Below are 23,122 nucleotides of genomic sequence, written 5' to 3'. Positions count from 1 at the left end.
GGTGTGTGTTGCAGGGATGTGTGTGCACTCGCAGCTTTAATCAGGCCACTAATCCCCGGGTGCTTTAAAGCTGCAGCATTGTGGGAGTGAAATGAAACACTTTAAGCAGAGCTTGAGATGATGACGGAGTTTCTGTGTGTACGTGCGTGTGTAAATCTTTTGTGTGTCATTTAAAGAAGGGCTGTAACCATTACCTTCACCATCGATTTTAATGGCCAGTTGTTTTTCTGATTAATTGATGAAGGGTTTGTTGTTATGACCCCAGGTTGGTCTGGAAGAAAGGTAAGTAAAATAAAATCAGATGAAGAATATGTGGAGGTGTTTAGTTGATGAATCTTTTATTGACAAATGGTTGGTATGAAAAAGATCAATAATTCTCCAAATATTGATTGATTATTCATTTAATCGTGTTATAATATTGAACACTTAATACAGACATACTTCCAAAATATCAGTTTCAAATAATATGAAACAGACAAATGCTGCAAATTAAAAAAAAGACAGAACTATCAAATATTAATTGTGTTGCTAGACGAGTCAACTGATCATTTCAGCACTAACTTAAGGTGATGTTCCAGATGATTAGACTAATTTCTTTGAATAAGGAACTGACCTCCCGTGACACATTATGTCAACACGTTCTGACATGATTCTGTTTTTAATCTCGTGTGCAGACAAGTCAGTCTAATCCGATCATATTCACGGTTTTCTTCTCTTCTATCCACAAAATTCTATGCTTTTTATTTTCCCTCTATGCAAATGTGTGCCAGAGATTTATCTGGCCTGGTGATGGATCCAGCACATTTGGACAGCTACTTTCTGGAGAGCGCTGTCCGGGGCCTTTAAACAAAGCATGGAGAGAAAAACATAGTGGTTTTGGCTTTGCTCTGCTGGTTATTTATGGAGAGGATCCATCCATCCTTTTGTGCTCTGCGGGCAGGGGCGATGCGGGTGGGAATTCTGGGAAGTGAAGGATCTAAACGAGGCAACAACCCCCAGAAACTTGTCGGTGGACGGTGAGGTCCGCCAGTGCCTCCGGCTTTCAAAATACGGCGCTCCAGAGTGCACTCAAGCGCTCACACACACACAAAAACACACACATTTAAATCTGCACAAAAACACACACTGAAAGCAGGATTTTAAGAGGGATTCCTCACCTTTGCCTCCACCTCCAGCCCCATTACTCACCTTTGTTGCAAAAGAACCAACTCTCCGCCAAGTGACCTACTTTTAGCTTCTTCTGGTTGCACTGCACACACTGACCTTTTCTCCTTCCTGCTTTATTTAGCTGGCACTTCTCATGTTCGCTATGGCTTTGCGCCCCTGTTTTTATACCTGCATTTAAATGTTTTCTTAACTTAATCCTACCAAAACACAACCGGGACAAAGCACAATCATACCAAGTTGAGGAAATATGTGAATACGCAGGAAGGAAAGTCAGTGATACAATGCAAGCCATCCGTGCTGAGGTCTTTGTGAGTGTGCGCCTCTGGTATGGCTGGCGCTGTATTGGAAATGGGGTTCTGGTTTCCTGCATACCCTGCTGACTGAGATGAATGGGTGTAGTGTGGGTAGATTCTTAATGAACTCATAGCAGGGTGTAGTCTGGGCTGGCGGATTGCTCAACACCAAGTCTGGAGTGAAAACGCTACAGATCTAATTGTGGCTCTTGCGAACAGGGTCTGACTGCCCTGATTGCTTTCTGGTCGCTGTTGTCAGGACGCGGAGCTCTGCCCAGGATCTGCGGCTGAAAAGTAAAGCGAGCGTTTGGCTCACATCTGGATTTGGTGTTGGCCGCGGCCGGAGGAGACATGACGAGACACGGTGAAATGAGGGACATCTCTGCTATTAATGATGCCATGTTGTTGGTTGTGAAATGGAAACAAACAGATTACATCAGCAGGCTGTAGGAGTGGAGGCTTTGGAAGCATGTCTGGCACCACCCGGGAGGTCACAAACACAGAAAAAAGAAGCTCAAAGCAAGATTAAGAGCGAACAGCCATGCTAACATCGCTATCAAGCTGTCCCTCTTTTTGGCGGTACTTTGAGCTAAGTGCCAACATGCTAACGATGATAATGCTAACTTTCTGATATTTAGCAGGTATAATGTTTACAATGTTCACTGTCTTAGTTCGGCATCTCAGCATGATAAAATGTAATTAGCATAAACCGATCGTGGTTGAGACATTTTATAGACAACAAAAATGTCGACCTCATGGTGGCCCTGAGAGAAAAATCTGTGGAATTTGGGATTCATTATCTGAGGACTGTGGATGCCGTTTGACCACATTTCAGGGAAAAACCATCCAATATCTGCTGAGATATTTCGGTCTGGACCAAAATGGCAGGCAGCAATCCTACAACCACAGCGCTAGTAGCTAAAAACAGAATAAGAAAGCACGATAAATAACATAAAGTATAAATAAATAATAGAAAGTAGTTCGACAGTACATGTTTTGAGGATTTGGTCACTGACAGTTAGCGCTAGCTGGATACAAAGCACTACGACTGAACTAAATTGGGGCGTCTTGTGATAATCAGAGTGAAATGTTCATTCAGCCTGACATTGTGTCCATGTTAGCTGATTTCTTGTTGAGTTCTGGGGTTCATCTGTTTGATGTACGTACGGGCAGTTAATCTCATGTTTATCACAAGGACCAAAGAACTATTCAGATTTAAGAACTGTCATTTCTTTAAGTTGACTTCTGACAATTGTCCATGTTGCTATTTTTCATGTATGTAGCTGTCTATGTAGGGAAATGACACCCCCCTAATCCTGTCTACTAAACTCTGATTGGTCCGTTATTTCTCCAACCAGGGAAACAGTTGTTAGTGGGCTCAACACGGGACCAGTGTAGACCAGATCAGTATCTCGGATAGACTTTTTTCCTATTGTCTGTTGTTTTTTGAGTACAATCTGGGACCTTTGTTGCACGTCACTCCTCGACTCTATGATGTCTAATAAAGGCAGAAGAAATGCACAAGCTTTAGCTCAGTGACAGCCCTGTACACACATCCATCTGTCATCATTTGTCTGCACTAGCATGTAAACCAAAACACCTTGATAGAAGGCTAACACGTCGACTAACTTGAAAATGTTAAACTGTGACTAGAAGGGAATGGAGATCCTGCATCTGAGTTTTATTAAAGGAAGATATTTCATGCATGTTCTGTTTCTGACCCCGTTTGTGTTTATGGTCAAAGTTTTTTTGTGCAAGTGGCTGCCATGAAAACATTCATCTATAAGCCACTAGCACATTAGCAAGCATATGAAACAGATGTTGACAACAAGGCAGTGATTGTTAGCACACAATAATAAACCCGGTGCTGCAATGAGGAGAGCTCAGCGTCAACAACTGCACCGATACAAAACAGGTCTTTTCAAGAGTTTTATATTTAGAAAGCCGATCAGCCGATTCTCCCATCAATCACCTGAACGTCCCCCTCTGTTCCTCTCTGTCTGACACACACACTCATGCACAAACACAGCCAAACCTGTGGTCAGCAGTTTGATCCAGTTTCTGCTTTCGGCCCTCCGGAGCGGTTTCGTCTCAATGCCATGTCCCCCCCATGCAGTCAGAGTCAATCTGAATAAAAACAGCCACACATACAGTAGTTATACGAGCCTCCAGCTGAATATACCTATTTTTTGTAATACACTTTTAGCCTCAATTTTGCTGCTTTTTACACTTTCATGTAGTTAATTTGATAAAAAGAAAAGCAACAAAGTGGAAAAATGTGTGCTTTTGAAAAAACATGAGGTTACCATCAAGTAAAAAGAAGGCAAGCGTTCTAATAAAGAACAAAAACAGGTTCTTCAGATGCCAGAAAGATCAATATATTTCAGGGAAAGGAACAAAGTGACAGTTTTTGTTACAAGACCATCAGCGACTTACAGACCACAGCCAACCAGACAATCAGCTGTGGCCAATCAGACGGAAAGTAATCTGCAAATGTGTCTTCATCACCTCATCAACTAGTTAGGAGAGGTCAAAGGCCTACGAGGGGGCACATTTTTCTAATTTCTCTCCCTTATGACGCTCCAACTCTCCCTGTACAGAACAAATGCCCCTCAGGTTTCTGCACCCTCACACGACAGGAACATTTCCAGAAACTTCTACCACCTCGGATTCATGCTGCGTTCACATTTCCGAGCAACAGATGCTGAAGGGAAGACAAAAACCTTCACAACAGATGAAAAATCCATTTGCTGAAAGAATGTGCACGAGGCTCGGTGCCTGGCTTAACCAGCCATTTGTTTTTGCTATTGAGTTCAGGAACTTTAAGTGATGTTTATATTTGCATCCCTCTGGCTCGGGGGAGCAGCTCCGAGTTTTAATGCGGGTGAAAAATGTGCCTCACTGTAAATCACTTCGTATTCCAAGCCATGGACGAAACAACTGGGGCTTGAGTCAGAGATGTGCTGCGATCCTGGGAAATGGTGTTTTGTTGTGTTATTCTTGCATGAAACACAACATTTGGAAATTTAAATAATGTGCCAATTGTTCTGCTTTTTTTATCCAGATCTCATTTCACCTCAACTACTACAAAATATACAAACAGTTATAGAGTTTTTTTGTGATGGAAAAGTCATTTCCTGCATAAAAAGACACAAAATGAACAATGCAAACAGCCAACCTTTTGTCCCTGAGCCATACATGTCCGCTTCTACCACTGATGTTGAGGTTATTGCACCGAACAGCAGTGCAGATTTCTTTACTTAGATGAAAATATGGATTCCTCATCCACCGCTACCCGGGGCTAAACCAATTCCGCCAGAGCTGGTCCCCGAGCAGACGGCTGGAATGAAAACAGGCCAGGATACCAACTCCACCGGCCGCTGTAGGGTATCCAGCTCCAGTCCTGACCTGATATAACCTGCCTGCATGAAGCTCCCCTGTGGCTTTACAACTGCTGAACTGAGCCCCCATCCCAGCTTCACCTACTTACCGAGACCACATTTCATCTCGTTATACAGACAAACTGTGAGGAGGCCACGTTGTGCTCGAAGCAAGGAGAAGGATGTTTGTTTGTGAGCGAGAAGTCCTGAGGGCCCGCTAATGAAATCTCCAGAGGACTGTTGGATGTTTAGTTTAAAAAGACTACAATCTATATTCACTGTATGTGGTTTATACTTACATGTATGATCATTTCTGTAAAGGCTTTTTAACAATCAACTCTTTTGTGTTAGACAAGACAAATTTAAAATCCTCCTTTCAATCAAACAAGCAAATGTTACATGTTGTACATTTATGAATCATATCAAAAGATCTTCAGTTTGAAATAATTCACAATAAATCACAAATACTTTTTACACCGAAAGAATAAACGTTATAAATAAAGATAAGTCTGGTGATAATCTGTGTTTTTCCTGTGGAAAACAATTAATTGATTCCTGATATATCTCTATCTGTGCCGCAGAGCGTAATTATCATCCAGAACCCACATACACCGTCCTGCTGCTGTAAATACTCACTACAACAACAAATGGTCCACAACAGAAGCCCTATTTACTTTCTGTTTGACACGCACACTGTTTGAAACCAGCTTTGCCTCTTTTAGAAATGAAAGGATATACACATGCCTGTTTATATGTCTTTTATGTCTCCAGTATGAGCCTTGAGGCTGAGAGATGCAGACAGGGGAGGGGAGTTGTTGTTGGGGTTCTTTGTAATGAGGTTTTGTTGACAGTAAGTGAAACGATGTTGTCATTCTGTTTCTCTATTTTGAAATGTTAATTTTTTAAGACCTTTTTTCTGCAGTTTAAAGTGTTTAGTTTTTAGTTTTTCTTAATTTGAATCAAAGGTTTAAAGGACAACTGAGTTAGACACACACTGCTATAAAGGTGGGTCCTATTAGGTTGAATGACCCGACGGCTGCAAGTCTCAGCTATAAGCCGTCGGGTCATCATCCTACTCATCATTATCATCATCCTCTGACCCAAACTGCAGATGTTTTGGCCAAAAAACAGTAAAAACTGTAAATTATTTAACATGTGAAAGGACACAGCGTCTTGTTTCTTGTCCCATTTCATGAAGAGTTTGTCTCAGTGGAATTCCTTTTGACTTTTATCTTGACAGCATCATGTTTTTTTTTATTATTATTATATGTGTTTGTATTTGCAACTTTTTTTTGTATTCTGGAGCCTCTCCCCTCCACAGACGAAACACACTGTTGGTTCTGGCATTAGCTGCTTCATTCATGCCTCATTCTTCAGCTGCTTGGCTTCCAGCTGATTAGTGACGTCCAATCAGATTCTTTGAAAGCTCCCTCAAAGAAGAGCCTTTTCTACCAAATCTACCTGCGCTGTTTAACCATTTGCTATAAATAGTCTTTTTTTCCATAATTCACAATTATGCTTTTAATTTTCTGGAATAAGAGCACCTCGCTCCATCCATCCCCTGAAACCAGTGTTGTTGTTTGGACTCTTCTGCGGACAAACCCATGTTATGTTTATTTTCTTGGTCTGCTTGCCACTTTGGAACAATAGAGAGTTTATCGGCAGAATTTCCTATTCTCATATTATGCAACGCTGCAGCTGGATGTGCGCTGAGCGGAGCCACAAATGGCCACGTCCTGTTATAATAACAAGTCTGGCGAGCCATTCTCTCACTTATCACTGCCATCCTGCCCTGCCCTCCCCTGTGCTCAGCCTGCAGGGGCATTGACTGTATATCACTGTCACACTGAGGCTGGGTTTGTCTGTCATTTGGGATGCAACATTCCTATTATGAAATGACCTGATTTGGTTGAGAGCTATGAATATGATTTAAGCTTTTCGACCGCAGGCCTTTTTTTGTCTGGACTATAATCCAGGACAAAACAACAACGTTAAAGCCTGTATTTTCGGCTTTTGTATTTTCTTCTCACTTCTGCTTTCAGACGGGTTCATATCAGCCTCCTCGGTGCTCGCTTCTCCTCTTTCTCTTGGTTTTTGTTTGAGTTGAGGCCAGCTGTATTTCATCCTGACAGCTCTGTTGAGGTATGGTACAGTAATACCACCACGCCCCGCAGTTAGCTCAGTCCTTCACAACAAAAGACCTCCGTTTAGGGATTATACTGTACAGGATGTAGTTTACTCAAAACAGCAGGGTTAGCCTTTCACTCTCCTTGTTTGTTTGCCGTACTACGTCTCCAGTGAATGAACAGAAGGGCAACTTGAGCTCTTTTATTGCTCTGCTCCATCACAATGACTAAATGTTTAAGTGGATCTCAAAGAAGCTCTGAGGGGGGAGGGAGGATGTGCTTGCTGGAAACACAAAGTGCTTCTTGGTGTGTGTGCAGAAATATGAGATAAAAATAAAGAACAAGTCTGCATAGTTGTGGACATCATGCAGCAGTTTGATGTCAATGTCAAACTAAAGTTTTCTTCTCCTGTTTAAAACTGTCTATTTCAGTGAGGAGATGAATGTGCTGCGCAGTAATCTGGCAGAAGTTCATGCAACCAAGCAGCATTTTGGTCTTTGAGTGACAGCTAGCTGCTAGGTTTCAGCCACCAGGCTTCATTCGGCCTACCTCATCTCCACCCACGCTCCACCTCTTTGCCCATTTTCAGATCAGTCTGGAGTTTGGTGGAGGCAGGCACTGCCAAGATGGCAACGGCTGGAGCCACTGCATCCATGTTTTATACAGTGAATCTGCTCCACCTTTCGTGGTGCTCAGCTTCAGTTGTTTGTTGCTTTTGCAACAGATGACGCAGATGAATTACGAGGGGAAACTTCTACTGCTGCCATTAAAGATACTGTCAGCTCCGATCATTTTTTTTGTCACACTGAGTAATTGTCTGTGTCTCGTCTGTTTTAATGAATTTGCATTCAGACAAGGTGGCCACATTCTCAAAAATGTTAATCAAAAGCCATTAAAAAAGTCATTTTGATGGAAATATAGACATATTCTAAAATTAGTCTGACAGACTGATCTTAAAATTGGACTTAATCCACACAGTGTCTACCAGCTGCAGTCATTCCAGCATTCTGCATCATCAAGCCCCACACCTTAACTTGTTTGAAGCCATAACAAGATCTTGTGAATTGAATCTTCACTTCCAAGAATGAGACTTACAGAAAAGAGCAGCAACCAGTTTTAAGTCTGTGTCTGTTATCTTGCCCAAACTTTCCCCTCTTTCCCATGCTTCAGGCATGGAGTGTAAATTAGAAAAAGACAAAATGTGCATAAGGATGTTCTTTACAGTCACTGGTGGTAGAAAAATTCAGATCTTTTATTTCAAAGTAGTAGTAAAACTTGCAATAATACAGTGTCAGAATACTCTAACACCCAAATATACTTAAAGTACCAAAAGTACAAGCACCCCGTCCAGAATGGTCCATTATAGAATCATATATATTACATTACTGGATTAGAATTACTGATTGATTAATGTGCACATCACTTTAATGCAGCTTCACTTCATATACTGCTTCATATACTGCTACATAGCTTGATCTATAGTAATATATATTTTCTTTTAATAATCTAAAGTAACTAAAGCTGTAAACTAAATGTACAGTTAGTAAAAAGTGCAGTGTTTCAGTGGTGTTTATTGTGCATCGATCACAATCAGCTGCCCTTTGTGTACAGCCACTTTTAGCTGAGGTTCACGCTTCAAGATCATAAAGATAAAACCACCTTTTGTTCCACGTCTGCTCAGCCCATTTCACCCTATCAAATCCAGAGACGAGCTTCACACGGAGCAGAGAAGTGGGTCATGGCAGCCGTTTCCCAACCAGGCAAGCGCCTCTCGGTAAAGCCCAGCCAGACTGCAGTCCCACCGGCACGACAACCTCCAGCCTTTTCCACTGCTGCTACATTTAGGTTAGAGCTCTGAGGATGTGATATGTTTGAAGCCTTTTCTCTACCTTGTCACAGAAATGGGGGAAAAAATCAATGAAATATTGGTCAGAGCTTTAACAGGAGAGAGCAGAGCGAGTGCGTGGAGGCCTGCAGGGATTCATACCTGCTCCCCTGCCGGTCTCACATCCGTCTCTGCAGAACACAAGAACAGATGCAGCTTTGTTTCACTGAGCTGTCGGGACGTCTCAGCATCACACACAAAATTCCAAGCTTTGTTCTTCACTTATTGACTATTTACAGCTGTCTCCAGTTTACAGTTCTCCCAATCTGTAAGCAATGCCTGTCGTACATCATTAGCAGGATTTTCTCATATTAACATATTTCTTATCATTTCTTGTGTCAAACCAAGCTTGAAATTAATTTCTGTTCCGGCAAACAAAGACACCCAAATATTCACCCCATATTCTGGCAGATTCTTGTTTCTTTGTGTGGGCAGCAGTTGATTGACAGCAAACACGGTGAAACATAATGAAGTCTACCGATACGACAATGCAACTTACGGCACAATGAAACGAGACGATAAAGGAGAAACCGAATGAAAGCTTCGTGTTTATTGTGATGGATTGACTTGGAGACTCTGCCTTTGGAAATTGTTTTTCCAGTTGTACCAAAATAACTGGTTGGCTGCAACTATTATTTCCATTATGAGTTGATCCGCTGATAGTCTGCTGAAAAATACCTATCATGAGTTCCCAGAGCCAAAGCTGGTGTCTTTAAATATTTTGTATTGTATGTCTCTAACCGTCAAAAACCCAAAGAAATTCACAATTTTATCACATGAGACAAAGAAAAGTGGAAAATCAGCACGATTTAGAAGGTGGAATCAGGAAGTGTTTAGCACATTTGTTTGAATGACCCCAGGAAAGCATAAATAGGCTTTTTGGCTCAAGCCTACAAATAAATACAATTATTGGGAAAATCTAGCTAAAAATGACAGTTGTACCCTGACTTGCAGCAGTAATGACAATAAGATGGAGATGCTCAAATGATCTGCTTGGACACCCGGCCTGTAGACATGATATATATGTATGTCTGAACACAAAGGCATCACATTGCTTATATAGTGGGAAATCCCTTCAGCCTCAGGCTGATGGCTGAGGTCACTGGTCCTGCTTTTCTGGTGCTCAGTCTTCATCCCAGACAACATGAAGAGCACCCAGGGGGAGAACTGAGGTCAACAAACATGTTTTCACTGTCAACAAACTGGCTGAGGGGTCACTGCTTCATAATGGATCTTCTTAACACAACATGGAGGTGATATAAAGACCAAAACAGTTCATCCAATCTGGATAAATGCTCTGATGATGCAACATGGTGTTACCTCAGTGCCCTTCTTCTGGATTATAAAGACAAATCCTCCGTCTATTATGTTCTTAAACCCCATTTCAAGGTGACATGTGTACAGAGGAGCAACTATCTACCTCTTACCTGTGGTGCCTGTCCAGCCTGTGCATGTTATTTAGGAAACATAAGCTTGTTTCGGTGTAAACTGCAGCCAGACTGTCTCTGTCCTGGTTACTGTTTGATCATTCAGAACCTCGACCGACCTTGGCCTTTAGATCAGATAAAGTCAAGAGAAGAAATGTGTGCAAGTTTTGTCAGTGTGCGAGCCCTGAATAAATCAGTGTAGAGTTGGAGATTAGCAAGAAGAGACACTAATTTGCATTCACACTGAAAGTGTTTGATTGACAGCAGCTGGCAGGCTGAGCCCCGGCAGGGAACGACAAAGTAAACTAACTTGTGCTGTAGCCCATGTCATCGTGTTGTTAGCAGTGATTTTGAAGAGTAATGACGGCAGCATTTTACTCGACCGATGTGACATTTTCAGTATGTTTACATGCTGTTTAATGCGCTTACTAACAAATTAGTAACTAGTTAGTTCACAAAGTGCTCTTTGGCCTTGCAAGTACTTGAATAATGCTGTGCTCTTTGTGGTAAGGTACTTGCTTAGCATGCAGCTAACATTAAAGCAAATAAACACACAGCTTAATTAATATTCGTCACATTTATCTCTTGTGATTTTGGTTTTGGAAAGGCTCAAAAACAGCATCTTCCAAGCTCTTTAAAAGAGGGGGTTAGTGAACAGCCATTTTAAAATCTAAATCTGTAAACACAGCTGAATCAATATAGTACTTTCTTATCCTGGCTAACATCTGAGCTTTAACTAATGTCTGTATTCCTGCTTACATTGTGAGGAATGTGCTTCATTGACTGGTCGGTTTATACTGCAAAACAAAGCCAAAGGCTGAGCCAGTTGGTTTTGTTTCCCCACCTTTTGTCACATAAAAGAAGCCCATAGAAATCCTGCTGTAAGATGAATTAACAAGCTTGTTTCCCATGTACTCCTCTGCCCGCCCAGCATCCCATTAGCCCACAAGAAGCACTTAAAGAGGGAAACCAGGAATCCTTATGTTCATCCAGAATGAGTTCATGCTGGAAACTAGTTTGTAGGTTTCTGAGGTACTACAGTAGTCCATGGCATGGCTTTGTGCCTGGTGGTGGGAGTGTGAGGTATCATTGTTTTTAGGAGGATGGAATCATGCTGCAGTGCCCCGCTGGGTAATTGAAGCGTCTGATTTTTTGATTTGTAGGTAGGAAGATTCAGATGAAAACTTATTGAACTAAAGCAAACTGTCCTCAAAGTTTACTTAACCAAACGTTACAATGTCCGGTCTAGTGGCTTAATATAAAACTGTGAGCAACTTACAAAATTGTAAGCAGTATTCCTGCATGACATGGCAGGAAAATGAAAGTGCAAGAGCTTTCAATAGGTAAAGAGGTACACAACGTATGATTACCAGACAGTGGTGTATTCAGATCCTTTACTTCTGTAAAGTGGCAATGCACCAGTGTATAAATACTACAAGAAATTCAACAAGAAAGATATCAAAACCTTGCTCTAATAAAAGTAAAAGTACTCATTGTGCACTAAAATGCTCCCTGTCAGTGTCATTATTATATCTGATACTTTTAGATTAATATTACTGCTGCATTCATGTGTATGTTGACATTTTTTTGCATGTTTTGTTTGTTTTAAAGCTGTCAGACAAATATAGTGGAGTAAATGAAGAATATTTACCTCTGAGATGTAGTGGAGTAGAAGTATAAAGCTGTATAAAATAAATATGCAATTATTCATGTCATGTACAAGTACCTCAAATTTACACATAAGCAAATGAACCATCTTACTGTAGCCTGTTAGCATGCTAACATATAATAATTAGCAGTACACCAAAAGTACAGCTGAGGCTGATTGGACAAAATTTTGACCCTCTGATGGTGTGAGAGGAAAACTCGGGGCATCACAAAAAATACAGTTTACCATGAGGGGAACATGAATATCTGTCCAAATTTCATAGTAATCCATCCAACAGTTGTCGAGACATTTCAGTTAAAACCACAAATGTGAACCTCGTGGTGGCGCCAGAGGAAAAGTGAGCGATCATAGGTCAGTAGGATTCATCCTCTGGGAAACATGAATGTCTGTGCTAAATTTCACTGCAATCTGTCAAATAGTTGTTGAGAAATCTTGGTCTGGGCCAAAGTGGTAAACCAACGCTGCCAGTCACAAAGCCTTGTGTGCAGCATGGCTGGGTTTCTCATAGTTAAAGGGTATTTCTGACAGTGTCTATTCAGCCTTTCTCTGGAAACACTCTGATCTGTGACAGTAACTCACTCTGAGGTGCATCTGGGCTGCCGGCCGGGATGAGTATAACATGGTGGTGTGAAATATTCACTTCCAGAAATCCACTTCCTTAACACTGTCTCGTTTCTGCAGCTTCTAACACCTGTTAACACATGCATACGCACACACATACACAAACCCCACATACCCAGGCTTTGTGTGCATGCATCTGCACCGGAAAATAAAACATCTCCATTTTGCTGAAGCATAAGATTCCTACTTTATATGAAGAACCAGACTTTTGGTGCGATGCCAGTGAAGGGTCGTCTGAACAAACAGCAGGACAGAGGTTGTAAATCCACTACATGCAATGTCAGCATTGATTTAGTGGAGAATAAAAAAGTGGTTAAATTATTAGCCACAGTTCTGACGTTCGTAAGCTAAAGCATCCAAATACAAACCAAAAAGTCCCTGATATTTCCAGAGTAGGTTTGCTTGAAATACCCAGCTGTTGTATAACTTAATTAACTTAAACCTCAGTGAGGAACGTTAGTGTTTTAGTCTTAAAAGGCAGGTAAACGAAGTGAAGTTTGGTTTACATGGTGCTATATTCCTGAATGTAGGTTTATGTGTCACAGAGATTCTTTTGGCTCTTATGATTGTCTTCCAGGAGAATTGAGACTCTCAGATGGAAAAATATTTCTGCTGAGGTTTACTTTAGTTTTATAACTATGTGGATAACTGTCCTGTGATACAGTCCAACCAGGCAGCGGTCGACTGTATTGACCCTGCAGATGTAGGCTGAAGCGAGTGGGTGAAATGCTGAGAGGGAAGCAGCAGTGCTTGTGTTCAGACTATAATGTCTGATGGTAAAAACACCTGTTGAACCATGACGGGCTGAGCTGAACTGAGCTGAAAGCCAGCTGTGTATGAACAAGAAATTCTGTCTTTTTTGGCTGGATTTTGCTGTATGTAGTGGTGTCCAAATACATATATAAAACACTATTATTTAATGTATTTAGGATTATCAAATGTAAACTTTTGAAGTTTAAATGTGGAGCACATTAACACTCACTGTCACTTGTTATTGAAGTTTTGATTTACAGCAATGGTCAACAAATGACTACATGACAGACGCAAACAAGTATGTTCTTATTGTTACTCACAGGTTAAGATAATAAAAATGCCATTTCCAGTTAAACATAATTCAGTATTGACCCACTTGGAACGAGCTGCAGATATCTTCCACTGTTAAGAATCTTGAGTATGTTGATTTTGGCTTCAAAACTCTTAACTGTGATCTAGTTTTAGCTCTGCAGGCGAAAAAAGCGTCTTTACTGCACTCTTCTGTTGGATCTGCTTTAATTATCAGGATTGCTCTTCACACAGTTAAATAGTGAGGTGTGTTAGATGAAGACTGATCTGTAAAGGTCATGGATTAAGCTGCTGGAGCTGTAAATGCTGCAGCAACTCTTGCAGCACCTACAGTAGAGGGCTGACAAGCCTGAACCCGGCGTGGCCCTTTCAGGTAAACCCCGTGGCAGACGTGGGAGCTGAAAGATGATCTCCCTGCGTGCTCCGATCCCTTCAGCCTGGATTGAGGAGAGAGGAGTGTCTGGTTTCCAGTGTTTCATGCGGGACAGAACGTACTGAGGCCTCTCTCCTCGGAGGTTCTGTGGGAAAACAGGGAGCAAAATGCAAGGGCCTCACCCCCAGCGGGGAGTGTAACCTGAGAGTCAACCACTTAAAGCACAAGAGAGATCAGGTATTCCCCTGCCTTGTTAAGAGAAGTCCTTGGGGACAGTGGAGGGAACACACAATGAATGAGCATGACATATGCCACCGTGCAGCTCAATGAGATGTTGACTCACGAGGCCAAACCAGAGAAAAAGGGATTGTTTGGGTGAGCAACACGGCTGTGTCCTTTCATGACTCATTTACACTGAACAACACACACATGAGCACAACTATGAAACATGGGGAGGAATAAAGATATTAGGCATCATGATCATGGATGGATTACTGATTGGGCACATGCAGGGGCAGGGGCCTGAGTGGTCAGGGGGCCCCTTTGGCTTTACCTGCAAAATGTCACTGAAAGAGAAGCCATAAAGAGGCGCTAAGTGAGAGAGACAAAAGAGAGACAAAAACGCTGCATTTTGGAGGCACGAAAAGATGCAAAATGACGATAAAGATGTAGAACAAATACAAAAAGCTGCAAAACAAATAAAATATACTTAAAAAGCCACAAACAGACACAAAGCTACAAAGAAAAGACACAAAATGAATGCAAAGAGATGCCAAATGAATGTAAAGAGATGCAAAACAACCGCAAAGGATGCAAACAACCATGATGAGAAGGAAATTAAATATAAAGAGATGCAAAACCAATGAAAAGAGGTGTAAAAATACCACACTGTAAAACAACCAAAACAAGAAGCAACGTGATCGCCACAGAGAGACACAAAAATGGCTGCAGATAGATGCAAAATGATTACAAGACGACTCAAAATGACCACAAGAAACAAAATGCTGCTATGTAGAAGGAGTGGGGGGCCTCTGTTTGTGACCAGGGGCTCATTGTCTCATAATCTGTCTATAATGACGATACACAAGAAAACAAATTCTTATTCAACATCTCTGGCTTCTCTGTGGATGAAACAACATGACCTCGAACGTGTTTACATGTTGCCCTCCAGCCATCTGCATGACTGAATCTGTGGCGTCTGCAAGGCAGCACAGATACAGAGCGTATAGTTTAAACCATGCCGGCCCCCGACCCCCGACCTCCGCACTCATCATGTATCTTACACTCGTCTCGTCTTCCCCACGTCCCCGGGGATTCGTCCACAGACAGACTGACAGCACAACGTGTCCTCTGAGCTGCTGAGGGACCGTGAGCTGACAGCGCTGCATGGGAAGGCTATTTTCTTAAGGGAACGTCTCACCGCATTTTGTTCTCTCTGTGCCTCAGGAGAGTTGAGTCAATACTTGTGAACATGCACCAGACTGAAAGCTCGATAGTAGACAACCAAGCCCGGCTCCAACGTCACTCAGATGTCAAATCTGGCACAGCTGTGTCGATGGTGAAGTTTGTTTACTCATTGCGTCTTTGTTTTTCCAGGTCTTGCACACATGAGGCTGAAGTCTTCGTTTTTCATGTGTCCCACTGAGAAGTTCAGCAATGCAACAATTTATTGATGCACTAGCTGCTTGTTTGCTTTATTGGCCCTTTTATCAGAGGTCAACATGTTAACAGGTTGATTTAAGAAACAGTTTGTGTTTAATCCTGATAAAAGAAAAAGCTACACTTTGCATTGTATCAGCTCCAAATGGCCAAGAAATCTGCACACAGCACGTTCACCAAATCAGCAATGTTGGGGATATACCTGCTTCTAAAGGAACAGTTGTGGTGAAGAAATGTTTTCTTTCCAAGAACGACTCTGAAGTTTGTGCTCGGTATGAGCCTGAACCAGGAAGCAATTAGCCTAGCTTAGCATAAGGGCTGCAAGTCAAACTCCCTCTAAAATAAGAAAAAAGCTTCCTTATTTGCTTAAACTGGGGCTGATAGCTTGAACCAAACAAGATAGCTCTACACCCTTGAAACAGTCATAGCACATCTTTTATATCATTGTTGCTGTTGATTTACTCTAAAATGAAATGACGTTATATCATGGTATGAAAGTATGAAGGATAATTGTCGCACAAGTTTCAGCTCATCAGGTCGTTGCAATGTCAGCTCTCTGATGTGGTTCTTTGGTTAATGTTCCTTTCCTACACTAACTGCAGACATGTGTTACCCCATCCAGCCTTTGGTTCAGTGCTCACAGACTGACACTTACTCCAGGAGACATTACACGTGTGCAGTTTATCATTTGACAAGACGCTAGCCAACGCTTCACTCCGAGATTTACTTAGTCTAGGTTTTGGTCATCAGGGACTCAACATGAAGCGGGATGTGTATGGAAACAGGCTGAGACAAAGCAGCGAGCCCTGTGGGGTGACTGATGGAAATATTAAGCGCTGGAGGAGGGTCGGGAGATGTCGGAGAGAGAAAAATGATTATCGAGAGGCTCAGGTCCATGTTTCCATCTTTGTTGCGGACCATCCAACAAAAAGCACTTGAAATACCGACATGAACACCTGGATTTGGTTGCACCAGCTCTTCTTATATCCATTTCTAAGAGTCTGTGTGTAATATTCAAAATTCTTGACTACTAGCTAGTTTCCATCATTGCAAGTAAAGACTAAATTGTGAGCAAGACAGCATCTGCAGTGCCATGCAAGCACAAGCAATCAACTTTGTAGGATTTATATTCAATTACATTCATCAATTAACATTATAATCTTGATTAATCGTTTCATCCAAAAATATCATAGAATAGTGACAATATTTTACCATATTTTGACCCTTTCTAAAAAAAAAATAAATGAAATAAAATGTTGGCTGTAGCATTGATGGGAGGCATAATGGCCAATTTAATGTGTTTGCCACATTCTTCTCCAGTAACACAGGTGTTGAACATTAGCTGTAATATCAAGTGAGAAGTCAATCAAACAGCACCCACCAATAAAAGAAGAAGAAGAAGAAGAAGAAGAAGAAGATGATGACGGATTAAAATGAGAGAGATTTGTCAAAACAGCTACAAGTATTTTTAAGTATGTCTCCAAATGAGAGGAGGCCTACTTAATGAAGGTTATGCTAACGCTAATGGTATATCATTTGTGATTTGAGATGCATTGGGTTGTGTTTATAAAATCAAATTTAAAAACTTTTCACCTTACACAGTTGTTAAACCTTACACCGTGTCTGCACAGGAGGCGTTGTGTGAGCAGCATGATAGCAGAGCAGCACGCTAGCAGTCCAGCATGTTAGCAAAGAGCAAGATGCTAGTAGTGCTACGCCTTTGTTTACACAGGCTGCATTCAGGCACAGTATTGAGTGTAGGTCACCCACCTTTTTGCAATGGTCAAAGCCCAACATACAATCAGTTACATGTATGAAATGGAAGAAAAGCATAAAAATGTGCTTTGAGTCGTGTTTGAAGCGCAAGAAGCTAAGTGGCCTGTTTGCTTAAAACAGAGTTTCTGTTCCATCAGACTGAAAAACACAATGAAATGCGTTTTGTGTAAACACTTTGTTAATCAAATGTCGCATCAGATGTTTCAACCATCATGACCTTTTTCACTTTTCCCTCTATACTAGCAAGCTAGCATTAGCTTTGTCACTTGGTTCAGTTAGCTAACGTAAGAACAGTTACACCCAGCAGTTACTGGGTATAAATATTTAGTAACAATGAATCCCTCTGTAAGAACACTTCATAGTTTGTGTGTTTCAATCCTTTTTAACTTAGTGATGATTGAATCTCTACTTAGCCAACACAAGTATTTCAGTTTTACTTTGTGAACAGATGGCGCAACTGACTCCTTGTTGTCAGCAGCAGGAGTTGATCATCTGAAAACATTTTGGTGGTGGTAGGACGATGGAAGAGGAGGCAGAAGAGGGAGAAGCTGCTTGTTGATTCACATCAGCTTTGGTTTCTTTGGGTGTAGCGACAGAGAGGTTGTTGACCACCCACAGCCTCACGTCATCGCACTGCTGCTCTGAGAGGATTATCTCAACTCCCTGTTGTGTTTGTGGGTGAGAAAGAAACAGGCAGACAAAGATGAGGGCAGACTGATAGCAGAGACAGAAAATTACAAAATGTGAGTGCTCTCGTCTGATTATGTCACCGGAAAGTTTCAGAGAAGACCTAAAAAAGAATTAAGACGAGATATAAACACAAAGAAATATAAATAGCATTTAAAAATAGTAAAATAATAAGCTAAAATTGAATAAATTAAACATAAGGACAGTTAAAGTGCAGTGCAAGACAGGATAAGATAGCATGAGGTCTTCAGCTGTAGTCAGTAAATTTGCTATTTAAATTTTGCCATTTTCATTAATGTGCGTACTTTTTTTTTGGCTAGATGTATGAAGATGAGAGAGTAGGAAGGATTCGAACTTCCTCTCAAGCTTTCGTTTTTCTTTTTTCATCAAAAAAAACTCACTTTTTGTTTGCAGTATCATGTACAATGCAGTGTGTGTGTTCAGTGTGTAGGATTGAGGAGCATCTATTGGCATGAATGTCATATAGTACTCATGATTACGTTTTCGTTCATGTATAATCATTATTATAATCTTTGGAGGGTTCCAACATTTTTGAACTAGCAAAAGACAAACTGCTAGAGATAATATTCCTTTGCAGGTTTTTTTATGTATGAAGAGCATATAGAATGGAATTATATTGCCCACCAATGAGGGAAATTGTCTTTAGCTCATCTTAAAACAGACATACAGAGCAACACTGACAGAGAATGAAATAAACACAACACACAAAATCTAAGAAAACGCCTGAAGGAGTCCAATAATTGAGTGAATTTTAAAGCTGAGTGTGAAACGATGCATGGATACTGTTAAGCTGCAGTGGGAGGACAGGAAGCAGCAGTGGGTGCAGGAGGCCACCGTCTCTGTGTGACCTCAGCGACTGTCTGTGGTTCCACCTGAAAAAGCAAAAACCGCCATTCGCCTCGCTACAAGACTCTCTGACGAACCTGTGTAAACACGGACGGAGGTTCATCTCTGTCATCGGCGGGGCGTTCGTGTCACACAAACACTGACACACATGTTGGCTCTATTAGTAGTTAAAGTGAAAGTCGAGACATAAGTGACGTCTGCGATAGACGACTGTAGGAACATCGATAAGCACATTCACATTATCACCACATCACCACGATTATACTGTATTTTATTGCTTCATTTGCTTTATTATTTAATATTTTTTTGTTTTTAGTGTAAATGTGCGCTTACTGTGTTTTCCTTTTTATGTCCCCACGCTGGTTGTGCACATACGTACGCTGGGACTGGTACGATCAAAATCACACCTTGTCGTCTCTATCTGCGTTTGCAAAAATTAAATCACCAAAATTAAGCCGTGATTTATTTGTGATTATAGTGACTGTGATGCTGGCATCTGTTTTGGCTTGAGCGCATTCAGTCTGGAGGAAAAGTCTGCTGTGGAATCTGAATTAATCCTCACACCAATCTGTTAAAAAAAACCCTCCTGTGACTCACAGTTACCGGAGGTTTGCTTTGACAAAGGCAGGCTAATGACTAGTTAATGGACATTCCTCGCTGGACATAATCAATACATCTCTGTGAGAATAAAAAAAAAAGATAAAGAAAGAAGCAGAGAGAATTTGTGGATAATTAAAAACGATGCTCCATCCCATTTCTTCTGGATGATGCCATTCCAAATGCAAACCCTGTGCAGCCAAGAAGTAATTATTCCGAAGATTTGCATTTCAAATTCAATTCCCTCTCGTGGAAAACGGCGAGATAATAACATGCAAATGAGTTCATCAGAGTGAGAGAAGAGAAGAAAAAAAAACATGATGAGGAACAGATAACAGAAATTTTGTTTTTGGTACCCCAGATAATTTGGGAGAGTGATGAGTTTATTTTAAAACAACGGGTGCAGACAAATCTTTATACATCCAGTCTGAGAATGAGAAGTAAATCAGAAGTGTACAGCTTCGTCAGTTTTCTCCAGTGACTTTCTCAAAAACTACATCCACAAATATATTATGTCTGCTCTGTTGAATTTGAACTTCTAAAGCAAAACGTAAAGTTCTTCAGCAATAACTTCATTACACTGATAATAATCATATTTAATATTTAGTATCCATGAAAGATATGTAGTATTACATTAAGCTGACAATTCAACTCTTACTCTTTAACTTTTCATTCAACTACTTTCAGTGTTTGCATACATTCAATTCAACTGCCCACAGAGCTTAAACTTGGAAGCGGACATATCTCCAGGTGTTTTTCCTTCAGTTTGTGTGAAAATAGTAAGATCTCGACAGCTCGTACAGCTCCGGGTATCCCTGAACATGATCATGATCAGCCACTCTCCTTCCTTCAGTTTAGCTGATCTTTCCGCTGGATGTTGTGATGTCTTTGGACAGAAAGGGTGAACAAGTGCTGTGGACATGATTGGCTAGTTCTTGTCACATGACGTGTGTTGCGCTTTCTGCATTTTTTGATTGAGGGATGTCAAGTCAACGGATCCTATTCATTGTCTGTGCAGCCGTACGGTGCAGGATGGCACAGTAAGTTACGAGTTTGGCGGTGCTTTGCTTTGGCTCGTCCGTTTTCCAACATGGCGGCCGGGTCTCAAAGCTAAATGGTACACTAAAATTCGTCTAGGCTAGAAATAAGCGATGCAGTAACATGTTTAATGTTGAACTCCAGAGAAAAAGGAAAGAAGCTCAGAGAGATATTGTGTGTGACGGAGACGTGTCACTCTCTGGTGTGACTGGGTCTGTATAAATGACACCATAACTCTTTTTAATGCTAACACATTAGCTGACACACACAAACTCACATGCAAACAGTTTAAATTTCAGGTCATTTGCAGCATAAGCAAGAACTCATCAGTGCCTTTTCTGCTGTAGTTTTCATTATTTTCTTTCTACTAAAAAAACTCAAATTCTAAAAATTATAATAATAAAGGTTTTATGTTGTGTAGTAGATGGCTATTATACACACACACACACACACACACAGAGGCATCATAGGGCAGCACGATGATGATCTGAGGAACGCAGCTGGTTACAGTCTCAGACAGGAACTGACACACTAATGATTGGTTTTAATGGAAAGATTAGAATTTTTTTTTAGCGAGGGCACATTCAGGTCAGAAGGTGAATGACGTACAAACACACGGCCTAGTTTGCTGTAATACAAGTCACCTGCTCCTCGCGGACTGAAATAGCTCAGGCAGGCAGAGTGGGCTGGATAATTAGGCCTGTTTTTAATAAACAGTGACTGAGGATGTCACTGCTGCCTGGCCTGCTCCACATGGATCAACGTCCTTTTCCATCTGCTGTAAGACTCCGGGTTCTGCAGAACCATCGATGCTTCCAGGAACGGTATGTGCCCTGCAGATTCAATCCCCCCCTTACTGAGTAAAAACCTCACTGCCTGCCTCTCGTCACATCACCACCGGGCACTGAGTGAGCCGGTTTGAGGCTTTGCCGTATGTTTATCCAATCATATTCCCTTGCCATGACCACAAAGCTGGGCTTCCTCGCAGTGTCCAGTCGGATTTTTCCATGGGGCCTCACTGGTGGAGGCTCTGCGGCTTGGGGTTCAGAGTGTCATGGAGTTAAGATGTGCTGCCTGGCTGGTGATCCACGAGGGTGGATCTTTCTCTGAATGGGAGCGAGGGGGCGATTTATGATGGGAACCCTGTTATTATGGGAATCTGGGTAGATCGTTTCTGCACTGGTGCTGTATAAAACATGTAGCTGTTGTGTAAAACCTAGTAATTCCAATGTTTCTTTATTTTCAATGATGGCCAAAGCTTGGAGGTTGTTTCACTCATTCACTTACCGTTTCTTTTGTTCTTTTATTCTGGGGGTTATGATTACGAGCAGTACGTTTTGGCTCGTGATTTTCATACTTTAGCTAAAACTTAGCCAGCGCGCTAGTGCCTTAACATGCAGTTCATCCAATGGCTGTTAGCTCCAAAACAACTCATGACTTTATATACAAAGTCAAAATGAATGTTTCTTGAACGTGATATTAAAAGGCTCATGTTATTTGTTTTCATTGGTAACAAATCCCAACAAAAGACCAAAACTAACTCTCTCAGTGCTTTCAAACTTCCCCACAAAGTGGACCGAGCTCACTGGTTCGTAGTGAGAGGCAACAACTTTAAGACGGGACACAAAGTTTAGTTTCTAGTTTCATTTTTTAGAAAAGGCTATACGATTCCCTAAAGCAGCTGGGCGCTGCAGTTTCTGGAAACATTATTCCAACTGGAGGAAAAAGGGCATCTGTTGGGGACTATTTTCAGTCGCGGATGAATACACATTAGCAGTGCTAGTAAGTATTCACTGCAGCAGGATGATGTATGTGGGATTGACTCAAAATAAACTACAGTGCCCATGTTTATTGTATTGAAGGAACATATCACCCAGTGCAACAGTATGGTGCAGCTATGTGTTTTTAAAAGATTTCACATACAGACAATATTTAACAGTTTGCTTCATTGGTAACCTTCCCTGCTCACCAATGTTAAGCTGAACTCATGGTTCAAAAAGTCCCCCGAGAAACCTGCACGGTGGCTGACATGACAGCTGCCATATGCATGTTTTACTCTGGTTTACATTAATATTTTTTCTTAGTCCTTGAAGAGTTTGTAAGAATCAAGTATTTTACCAGCAACACCTGTAGCTTCCTCCTGTTTATCCTCATCTGGCAACGAGGACAGTTGTGTAAATGTGCAGAAAAAGATGAACGCCTTAGCAGCTTCAAGGGAGCCTCGTGGACTGTGTCCCACCAGCTGATGTCTCTCTTTGTGAGGACACATAAATCTAAATACCTCATACCTCAGAACCTGAGTCACTCCCCTGATGTCCCGTCTGAGTCAGATGAGGCAGTCATGCAGGACGAGGACAAACAAGAAGACGCACAAACATAACATGCGGGAGAGTTCACTGAGTCAGTCTGTCTTTGTGGCAGTGTCTTCACTCCACTGGCTGCTGTCCACATCAGCTTTTAAGCGTGGTGACCCTGGGATCAGACCCGCATGCCTT

The sequence above is a fragment of the Chelmon rostratus genome, chromosome 16, assembly GCF_017976325.1.
Source record: "Chelmon rostratus isolate fCheRos1 chromosome 16, fCheRos1.pri, whole genome shotgun sequence".
Classification (NCBI taxonomy): domain Eukaryota; kingdom Metazoa; phylum Chordata; class Actinopteri; order Chaetodontiformes; family Chaetodontidae; genus Chelmon; species Chelmon rostratus.
Note: the sequence above shows the minus strand (reverse complement) of the source record.